The 11,581-nt window shown below is 41.1% G+C and overlaps 1 protein-coding gene across 2 annotated transcripts in view; it reads left to right on the top strand.

Annotated features, from left to right (window-relative positions):
* The first annotated feature begins 1,928 nt into the window (after positions 1–1,928).
* Positions 1,929–11,581, top strand: part of ANXA7 (annexin A7) — a 39,559-nt gene continuing 29,906 nt past the window's right edge. For both annotated transcript variants that reach the window (XM_004473812.5, XM_004473811.5), the window contains exon 1: positions 1,929–2,203. The gene's annotated coding sequence lies outside the window, so the exon portion shown is untranslated. The remainder of the gene's footprint in view (positions 2,204–11,581) is intronic.

The raw sequence follows: 11,581 nt of genomic DNA, 5'->3' as shown, positions 1-11,581 counted from the left end.
TTGACTTGGGTTTATGGGGCCCTGTTATTGTCAATTAAATATTTATTGAACACTTAACCACTAGGCTCTAGAGATACATGATAGAATCCCTGCTGTCAAGAAGCTTACATTCTAGTCAGGGAGATCAGCAGCAAATCCACAGAATTTCATATACTTTCGAATGCTATAAAGAAAATTAAATATGGTAATGAGTGTGTGTAACTGGTGGTGGTGTGGTGGTGAGGTTCTAATGCTATGATGTTCAGGTAGTACCACTCTTGAGATGACACTTGGGATGACACAGTGGGAAGAACATTCCAAGTAGAAGAAATAAGCAAACACAAAGGTTCTGAGAATCTCTGTTGAGTTTGGGCATAAGCTTGGTATGTTTGGATTAAAGGCCACTGTGACCAAAGCTTAGGGCATGGGAAGGAAGATGAAAAGTGATGTAATCAAAGAGGTAGGCAGAGACCAAATTATACACTGCCTGTTAGGCCTGGTCAGGAGTTCTGTTTTGTTTTTGCTAAGTTTCTGTGTTAAAATACAGGAAAGTGATATGCTCATGTGCTAGGACTCCACTGTTAAATGTGCCACAGCGGACATCCGTGAAAAGTCCAGCTGAAGGCAAAAAGGAGAGGGTAATTAGGTCTACCCAAGAGAAGGCAAGGAAAAGGAGGAAGAGGTCAGGAAAATGTTCTTGTTATAGGAAGGAAATAGACAACCTTTGAATGGAGTCTAAGTAGATTAATTTTTAAAAGGTAGACGGTGCTTTCTAGGTAGAGGAAGCATAAGGAAAGGGCCTCTGATCTTGGAGTGCCTTGGAATCAGGAAGGAAGGATGAGTTGAAAGGATGAAGTGGGAAGTGTAGTGTTTGAATAGTCTACTGGATATTTAGGCCTAGGAATAGGAAAGTAGGCTGGAAATAAGGGGTTTGGAAAATGTCTTTTAAAGGTGATAAGGCAGAGCTAGAGGTAGGGGTAGGGATGGGATCTCTAAGGGAGTATTGTAGAGAACAGAGGAGTAAGGACAGACTTAGGGAATGCTTAAATTCCGAAGGTCTTATGTAGGTCGAAAAGGCCCATTATTTGCCAGGTAGTCAGATTGATGGGAGCTGGGGAATGAAATGCTGGGTACCCAGAGTGTTAACACAGTTTTGTTTTCTACTGCCAAACTTGGCAGTGTCCTGCCTAAATTACCTTCCTACTTCCCCTCTGTTTGGGAACCATGTATATTGTTTCCCTTGAAAACCCTTTAGCCCATCCCATCCCATCCCACCTGCCATGAGGAAGCTTTTGGATAGAAAGTTGGAAGCTTTGGGGTAGAAAAGCATGTGGAAGAATAGGTTCATGATTCTCAAACTACAGTGTACATCAGAACCACCTGGAAGGCTTGCTAAAACAGATTGCTCGGCACTACTCCCATAATTTGATTCAGTAGTTCTAAGGTGTAGCCCAAGTTTCCAGGTGATGCTGCTGCTGCTGATCTGGGAACCACATTTTGAGAACCACTGTAAAAAGCAGCAGGGTTTTGTTTGTTTTTGCTCTAGAGTACACATTTTCTTAATGAGTTTATGGTAGTGATCTGAGTCCTTGAAATTGCCTCAAATGTTTAAGGCCAGTATGTGTACCAGATGTTAGACCTCCAGGTATTGGTGTGTATGGGGAAGTCTAAGTGGAATGGTTTTGGTTATTTCATTTCGAGTTCCGACTATCTAGACTCCTTGGTAAATATTAATTCATTTCATAGGGGTGTTATAAGACACCATCCCTGTCTTTAGAAGATACTTGGGAGGATTGGGCATTTCAGAGGCCAAGGGGCTGCACCCAGCCTCCCATTCCCAGCCTCTGTCTGCCAGGGCTTCGGGATCCCCACCAGCGCCCCTGCAACTTTCTGAGTCACTTGAGTGAGCCCACAAGAATAAGAGCAGGGTCCTTGGGACCGAGAAATGTGAGAGAACCGGCTGGATTACCGGAAGGGAGCACCTTCTTCCGCAAGCGAGCTGCAGGGCGGGACCCAAGCGAAAGCCCAAGCTGGGCTAAGGTCAGGCAACCCGGCTGGCCCTCCCCGGCACCGCCCCCTGCTGCACTTCGGGGCGTTCCCGGCTGCAGCCGTGATGCTAACAGGCTCGCGCGGCAGCGCCTGCGCCCCGCCTTCCCCGAGCCCGCCCCTGGCTCCATCTTGCCGGAGACCGGGCTGGACTGTGGCGCGGCTGCCTCGGAGTCGGGTGAGGAATGGCGCCCCCTACCCTCTGCACCCCCTTGTCCCCTCGGTCCCGACCCGCTCTGGGACCCGATCCCCCGGGAGGTGGTGGGGCCGCGCTGTGCCCTAGGTCTGGGCGCAGCAGAGGAGGCCAGCCTTGCGGGATCTGGCTGCACGCAGGGAGCTGGGGTGGGATTGGGAGGCGGGCGGCCGATGTTCATGGAGACCGAGAAGTCCCGTTCGCCCGTACTCCTGCCGTCCTACGGTCCAGAGATCAGAGGGTGTCGTGAGGCCCCGCCCTCAGGCAGGTGGACCACAGGTGGGAGCTGGGGCGGAGGCCCTCCCCCCTGAAGCGACCTCAAGGAAGGCCGAGTAGGAAAACCAGTGAGAAGCACCGAAAGTTAAGTCTGGAGGGTGGTTAGACTTTCCTGTGACACAGCAAATTTAGGGAGACTTGGGAAATGTACTACCCAGGACAATTTCTAAGCCTAAAATTGTACCCCAGCCAAGGTTTCTTCGAAACCATTGGAAATAGCATTCCAGATTTGATTCCTATTTCCAGAACAGCAGTAAACGTGGGCTGATTACCAGCCCATCCTATGCGAACACTTCTCAGTGAAGGAAAACACGGTACCGAGGGAGATGGCTGATGCCTACCATAAAATGGTAGAAATTAGAAGAAGGCAAAATGTAAAGTTTACAGTCAGAACTGCCTTTAAACTCTCTTTCTGCCAACTGGTGGGGAGCTAATCTGATAAAGTAATCTGTCCTAATGAGATAATGCATGTTAACAAATTATCTCTTTGGCAAAGACATAATTTCAAGCTTAGATAGGCAGGTAGAAGTAATTTTGGCCACTGTAAACGTAAGCTGCCCTTCAGCCCTCACTCATGTGGCTCCTTTGTCTATGCAGAGGGCTGGTTATATTGCCAGGTTATTTATCCAAGTGCTCTAGCTGATGATTTAAATGGTCTTTTCTGACTTGGAAAAATGTAATGTCTGCTGTTGGCCATCTTCAATCACCCTTCCTGTTTTGTATTTGTCTTGTAAATTCGCAGCAGCTGCCTTTTGTGTTCCTGGCCTCTTGCCATCTATGAGACCCAGCCCTTTCAGTAGTTGACTCACTGGGTGGAGATGGCTATGAGAACCAAGAATGATTTTCTAGTCTTTTAAAAGTAGATGTTGACAGAGAATATTAAGAAGAAAATTAAAAACTCAAATTCACTAATCTGTATTCACCTAAGCAAAGTTGAGTAATCTGTGAGTCACCCTGGGATTCATGTAGCATTTACAGAATATTTGTAAATCTACCTTTTGAATAGGTGATACATGTACATGGTCATGATTCTAATAGAGCTAAAGGTATATTGAAAAGTCTCCTCATTAAACTTCAGTTCTCCGAGGAGGCAGCCACTGTTTCTACTCCTTGGGTATCATTTCAGAGATATTTTATACTTATACAAGAACCTCTGTATAGTTGCAAATTATCTATGCATAGTTTTTTTTTTTTTTAAGATTTATTTTATGTGTTTCTCCACCCCCTTGTCTGCTTTCTGAGTCCATTTGCTGAGTGTTCTTCTATGTCTGCTTGTATTCTCATTAGGTGGCTCCGGGAACCAATCCTGGGACCTTCCAGAGTGGGAAAGAGGCGATTACTCTCTTGCGCCACCTCTACTCCCTGTTCTGCTATGTCTTCTTATTTCTTTCCTCTCTCTTTTTGTGCCATCTTGCTGTGCCAGCTCTCCTCATCAGCTGGCACTCCTGTGCTGGGTGGCATTCCCATGCGGGGCAGCATTCCCACATGGCCCGTCACTCCACGTGGACAAGCTTGCCCTCCTCAGGAAGCCCTGGGCATCGAACCATGGACCTCCTATATGGTAGACAGGAACCCAATTGGTTGAGCCACATCTATTTCCCTCTATGCATAGTTTTTGACCTTGCTTTTTTTTTTTTTTAATCTTACCGTGTCTTGGATATTGTAAATACTATCTTGGAAAATATGTATTTTTAAAAGATTTATTTCTCCCACCCCTTGTTGTTTACGCTCATTGTCTGATCTCTGTGTCTCCTTGTCTTTTTTTTTCTTTGGAGTCATGGAAACCGAACTCAGGACCTCCCATATGGAAGGGAGGTGCCCAATCACTTGAGCCACATCCACTCCCTGCTTGTTGTGTCTCGCCTTGTGTCTTCTTATTATGCCTCCTCAGTTGTGACATCTTGTTGTGTCATCTCGCATCAGATCACTGTTTTGCTTATCTTCTTTAGGAGGCACTGGGAACCGAACCCAGGACCTCCCTTGTGGTAGGTGGGCCTTCAAGTGGTTGAGCCACATCTACTTCCCTAGAACTGCTCCATTTTCAATAGGTGTATCACACTCCATTGTGTGAATACCCATAATATGTTTTACCTGTCCCTTATTGCTGGATATTTAGATTGTTTTTAAAGTTTTTCTGTTATAAATAATGCTGCAATGATTAGCCTTGTACATATATAATTTTGCACTTGTGCAAGTATTTCTATAAGGTATATTCCTGGAAATGGAAGTGCTTTCTATCTGTTTATGTAAGTACATTCTCAAAATCTACTCAAATTCACTTTCTTAAAATTGCATTAATTTCTTTATATTAAAGTCTGAACTACCTTTAGTTTTTGCTTTATTCTCATTCTGTTTTGAAACTCCTGTTGACATAATTCCACTAGGCCCTTAAAAATAAGGATTAATTTAGTAGCAAAAGTATGTGGAAATAGGACTTTGTCACTGGACATTTCAGTTGCTTATGGAGTCTGGTACTGTAACTACTTGTTGTCTTTAAAATTAATTTATCTCCTAAGTTATTTTCAGAATTTTTTCCCCTTTCTTTTGGCCCTGACCTCTTTATTCCTTGGCCCTTCTGACTATTCTTTACATGCTTTTGTTCCTCCTTTACTTCTTATACCAACCAGATTAGAGAAGAAGAAAGCAAAAACACATTAGCCTGTACCCATTTTAATACCAGGTATTTGGGTTCTAACTTACTATTTCAGAACTGACTGGTCTGTTCTATTACTGTCTTGTAATCTTTCTTATTAATGTATAGCTTTGAATATATACCCATTTATTCTCAATTTAGCAAGTTTTTAACTTTTATCCTGTGTTTATATCATAGAAGATGCTGTAACTTAAATTTGTTATCTCATTTCAAAGGCAGGATGTGATCTCTCCCTTCCTCACCCCCCATCTATCAGAACCTAGGACAGTGCTTATTACAGCATGGACTCTGAAACATAGACTGGAATTGGAGTTGTTAGGTATCTTGACATAAAAAATATGAGTCTTTTACAGTTGTCTTGTGTTGAAAAGCCAGTACGTATTTAAAATTTACAAAATAAAGAGCAAAGGTAGGTGGTAAACCCAGAAATGCCACAAACTAATAGCATCAGCATCACCTGAAAGCATTGTTAGAAATGCAGACTCTCAGGCCCCACCTTCAAACTACTGAATCAGAGTATGCACTTTAACAGGATCACCAGATGATTCACCTATATATAAAGTTTGAAATGTACTGTTTTATCTAGTACACAGTTCAAAGATGGGCGAGAGAATATATGAGCTGGATAAATCAGAAGTAGGATGGGAGTGAGTGAGCCCAAACTTGAGGGCCAAGTCAGATTAACGATAACAATGGCTTAAGCAAAACCATGTTGGGAATGGTTCAAATGGTAGAGATTTCACATTGGGGATTAACCTGTTGGTAAGAGATAAATTGGAGCCAGTACTAGTGAGAATGAAGAATTTGTATTTGATATCAACTCCAGCAGTAGTCATTGAGGATTTTTGACCTGAAGAGTGGTATGCTGAAAGAGCAGCACATTAGGAAAGTTCATCAAGTGCCCAGGGGAATTGGAAGGATGAGTGATTATAAGCAAGGACATAAATGGAGAAGTAATTTTAGTCAGTTAGAGATCAAGTGATGAAAACCTGGTCTAAGGAAATGGCCACGAGAACAGAAATGACAAGAAGAATCGACAAGACATTTCAAAGGAAGAATAGAAAATATTGGGTTACTTACTACAGTGGAGTAATGTGTAATTGAAGCAGCGGTGGTATTGACAGATATGAGATAAGAGTGATCCAGTGAGGGAACAGTGAGTAATTCCACACCAATACAGAATATAGCCTGACTGGCTTCTTCTTAATCTGCCCTTTCTTTCATTCTATTTTGGTGATTGTTTGGCTTTTGTTCTATTTCCCTGGCAGTCTGTGCCCATAATCAATTTCACCTGTCCCTTACTAATGGATGTTTAATACTTTTTTTTTAAAAGATTTATTTATTTATTTAATTCCACCATCCCCCTCCCCCAGTTGTCTGTTCTCTGTGTCTATTTGCTGCGTCTTGTTTCTTTGTCCGCTTCTGTCATCAGCGGCACGGGAAGTGTGGGCAGCGCCATTCCTGAGCAGGCTGCACTTTCTTTTGTGCTGGGCGGCTCTCCTTACGGGGTGCACTCCTTGCACGTGGGGCTCCCCTACGCGGGGGACACCCCGACGTGGCACGGCACTCCTTGCGCACATCAGCACTGGGCATGGGCCAGGTGCACACGGGTCAAGGAGGCCCGGGGTTTGAACCGCGGACCTCCCATGTGGTAGACGGACGCCCCAACTACTGGGCCAAGTCCGTTCCCCTTACTGCTTTTTAATACCTAGTTTAAGTCTTTGATTTACTCTCCCGTCTTAGTACAGTGCTTTGGATATGGTAGATGTTAAATAATTCATTAATGAGTTCATACAGATAAATTTCTCAGGCATATTACAACTGATCACTATATTTTAGATATGATTGGGCTAAGAGGATATTCTTTTGAATGTTTTTTTTTTCTGTTGTTTGCCTTTGTTTTAAGTTAGTAGTGTTCTCTTCAAATGTAAAAACTTCAAAAGTTTGTTTTTTGTCCACACTACATTTATTTTATGTTGAATTTTTTAAAAACTTTTTATTATGGAAACATTTAAATGTGCCAAAGTAGACAGAAGAGTGTAAAGAATTCCCATGTACTCATCACCCAGTATAAACATTATCAACTCATGTTTGATCTTTTTTCACAATCCTGCCATATTTTTTTCCTTTTTTAAAAAGATTTATTTTATTTTCATTTATTCTCCACCACCACTACCCCTATTGTTTGTGCTCACTGTATAAGTTTGTTGTATGCTCATCTTTTTAGAAGGCACTGGAACCAAACCAGGGACCTCCTGTGTGGGAGGTGGGAAGGAGGTACCTAATTGCTTGAACCACCTCTACTCCCTCCTTTGTTGTATTTTCCTCCTTATGTGTCTCTCTATTTTTTTTTTTTTTTAAGATTTACAAAAAGTATATATATTTTTAAAAGATATTTAGATTACTTAAATGTTACATAAAAATATTGGGGATTCCCATATGCCCTGTTCCCTGTACCTCCCACATTTTCCTATATTAACAACATCCTTCATTAGTGTGGTACATTCATTACAGTTGATGAAAACGTTTGGAGCACTGAGCATAGTTTACAATTTACATTGTAGTTTACACTCTCTCCTGCACATTTTTATAGTTTATGGTAAGATATGTAATGGCCTGTATCTGTCATTGAAATGTCATTCAGGACAATTCCCAAGTCCTGAAAATGCCTCCATATTTCCCCTGTTGTTCCCTCTCCTTGCCCTCAGAACCTCTAGTGGCCACTGCCAACACATAAATGATATAATTTCTTCCATTGCTAGAATCACAATAAGTCTGTAGTAGAATACCAGGAAGTCTTCTTTAGTCCATAGTTCATTCCCCAATCCTGAGGATTCTGGGATGGTGATACCCACTCCACCTCTACTTGAGAGGTGGCTTTGATTCCATTGGGCAGATGGAGGGGCCTGTCTTGTTTGCAGTTGTAGATTCTGTTCCTTGGGATGGTTGTTGTCCATCATCATCACCTTGTTAGTTGTCCTGGGTGAGTCCAATGAACTTGAGAGTAGATGTTGCAACTCCCTTGAGATTCAGGGCCTAGCTGGCACATGGACAGCCCAAAGATTTTAGTCTCTTGCATGTACCCTTGTGTCTCTGTTGTGTTAGCTCTCTGAGCCAGCCTGTTAGTCAGCTCACTGTCTTGCTCATCTTCTTTAGGAGGCACCGGAAACTGAACCCGGGACCTCCCATGTAGTAGTTGGGAGCTCAACCACTTGAGCCACATCTGCTTCCTTTTCATTTTTTAAAAATTTATCGAAGTATATCACTCATACATGAACATACATAAATAGTATATAGTAATAGTTGTGAACTTACAAAACAAACAAACATCATACAGGGCTCTCATACCTCACCCTACCACCAATATCTTGCATTGTTGTTAAACATTTTTAACTAATGATTAAAGAGCGTCCTCACAATATTTCTACTAACCAAAGTATTTTTCCCCAGCGCACCTTATTATTATTACTTTTATATCATCTGTACATGAACACATAAACAATAAATGTGTAATAAAAATTGTGAACTTACAAACCAAACATGCATAATGTCATACAGGGGTCCCATACATCAACCCTCCACCAACACCTTGCATTGTCATGAGACATATGTTACAATTTATAAAGAATATTGTCAAAATCTTACTACTAATTATAGTCCTTATCTTATATTTGGTGTAATTTTCCTCAACCCACCCTATTACTTTTTAAATATATTTTCATGACAGAAGTTGTAAACTTACAAAAGAATCATGCGCATGTGCAGAATTCCTAAACAACGCCCCTCTTATCGACACACCACAGTGTGGTGTGGAACATTTGTTACAGATTATTACCAGGTCCATAGCATACATCTGGCACACATTATCCATACTCCCCCATTATCAACACAGTGTATCTTTGGCATAGGTGCAAGAATATTACATTATTACTGTTAACCACAGTCCATACCTCACTCAGTTGTATTTTTCCCATGCTTTTAAACATTCCCACCACCCTGCAATAGTGATGTACATTTGCTGTAGCTCACAAAGGACACTCTTGCATCTGTACCATCCATCACAATTCTCATCCATCTTTGGGTTTACTGTGCTGTTCAGTTCCTAGATTATTCTTTAGCATTCTGTCAATTGGCATTTACATCCCAGACTTCCATTTTCAGCCATATCCTTATTTATAAACGAGCTATTACTGACTCTAAAGTGTTACCATCAACTCTCTACATTTTCGCACATTTACCATAAAGCTAATTAAAACTTCTACATACATTAAACATCAGTAGTCCATCTCAGTCCTCTTATCTCCTTTACGAATCCACCACCTACCAGCAGGGCTTGAAGCAATTTTCTGACATTTTATTCTAGAAGCTATGGTTCTTGCTTTTATATTTAGGTTTTGATTCCTTTTGAGTTAACTTTTGTATAAGATATGAGAAAGGGGTCCTCTTTCTTTTGGCTATGGATATCCAGTTCTCTCAGCATTATTTGTTGAATGGACTGTTCTGCCTGAGCTGGGTGGTTTTGACAAGCTAGTTAAAGATCACTTGAACATAGATGTGAGGGTCTGTTTCTGAATCATCAGTTCAGTTCCATTGGTCTATATGTCTGTCTTTATGCCAGTACCATGCTATTTTTGTCTCTGTAGGTGGGTAATACAATTTAAAGTCCAGAAATGAGAGTCCTCCAGAAGTCCTTCACTTTTCCTTTTTAAGATGTTTCTGGCTATTCAGGACCCCATACCCTTCCAAATAAATTTGAAAATTATGTTTTCCATTTATTTTAAAAATGCCCGTGGGATTTTTATCAGATTGCATTTAATCTATATCAATTTGAGTAGAATTGATATCTTAGTGGTTCTTAGTCTTCCAATCTGTGAGCATGAATGTTCTTCCAATTATTTAGGCCTTTTTTGATTCTTTTAACAATGAGTTGTTTTTTGAATACAAGTGCTTTACATCATTGATTAAGTTTATTCAAGAACATTTGGGTTTTATATGTCATATTTTATTTTCACCACTCGACACTTTTAGTTTTAGGTTTTTTTTTTTTAGTTTTATTTTTTTGTTGTTGTTGGCTTTTGTAAAGGGTATTTATTTAGGGTAAAAGCTTACAGTTATAAGGCCCTAAAGAGTCCAACTCAGGGTTGCTTTCTCACCAAGTCAGTTGCCATATGTTGAAGCAAGAAGGTGGGCGATCTCTGCCTGATCTGTCCTCCTTTCTTCCTCTTAAGGCTCCATGGGCCCTGCTTCTTCCAATCTCAGCTATAGACTGGCATAGGGCTGGTCTCTCAGGGCTTCCTGTATCATTCTGGTGTAGGGCTCACTTCTTTCCAGGTGTCCTCAACTGCTCAATTAGAAACTGCCATGCGAATTGCTCATCACTCCTGGGCTTCAGCTGTTTGAACTCTCTCTCTTCTGGCATCTATGGAGCTCACTTTTATTGATATAATTTTCATTCTAGTCTCTCTTCCAGGCCTCTCTCTCCTGTCTTTCCTTTTCAGGCTGTAGCGCACCCTTTAGTATTTCCTGCAAAGCCAGTCCCTTCGTTATAAATCTCTGAGTTTCTGTTTATCTGTGAATATTCTAAACTCCCCCTCATTTCTGAAAGACAATCTTGCCGGATATAAGATTCTTGGTTGTAAGTTTTTCTCTTGAAGTATCTTAAATATATCTTACCACTGTCTTCTTCCTTCCATGGTTTTTGGTGAGAAGTCAAAACTTAATCATACGTTATGCATTGCTTTTCTCTTGCCGCTCTTAAAATTCTCTCTTTGTCTTTGGCATTTGGCATTCTGATTAGTGCGTGTCTTGGAGTTGGTCTATTCACATTTATTTGGATGGGATATGTTGTGCTTCTTGGACATGGATATCTATGCCCTTCAATAGGATTGGGAGATTTTCTACCACTGTTTCTTCAAATATTCCTTCTGCCCCTTTTCCCTTATCTTTTCCTTCTGGGACACCAATAACATATGTTTACATGCCTTTTGCTGTAATTTAGTTCTCTGAGACATTGTTCAATTTTTTCCAATCTTTTCTTCATCTGTTTTTTCATATGTTTACTTTTTATTTCTTCAAGCTTACCAATCCTTTCTTCTGCCTCCTCGAATCTGCTATTATATGTTTCCAATGTATTTTTAATTTCATTTATTGCATATTAATTCCCATATGATCTGCTATTTTTCTATGTATGTTTGCAAATTCTTTGTTGTGCTCATCCAACATCCTTTTTTTAAGAATTTTTTTTAAAGGTTTATTTATTTTCCTCCTTTCCTCCCCTCCCTTCCTCTCCTCCTGCCCTGCTGTTTTTTCTGTTTGTGTTGTCTTCTCTTCTCATTTCTCTCCTCTAGGATTCACCAGGATTCAATCCTGGAGACCTCTGATGGGGAGAGAGGTTCCTTGTCAATTGCGTCACCTCAGTTCCTGGTTTCTACTGA

The sequence above is a fragment of the Dasypus novemcinctus genome, chromosome 6, assembly GCF_030445035.2.
Source record: "Dasypus novemcinctus isolate mDasNov1 chromosome 6, mDasNov1.1.hap2, whole genome shotgun sequence".
Taxonomy (NCBI): Eukaryota; Metazoa; Chordata; class Mammalia; order Cingulata; family Dasypodidae; genus Dasypus; species Dasypus novemcinctus.
The sequence above is the reverse complement of the archived record's forward strand: the minus strand, read 5'-3'. Positions and strand labels throughout refer to the sequence as shown.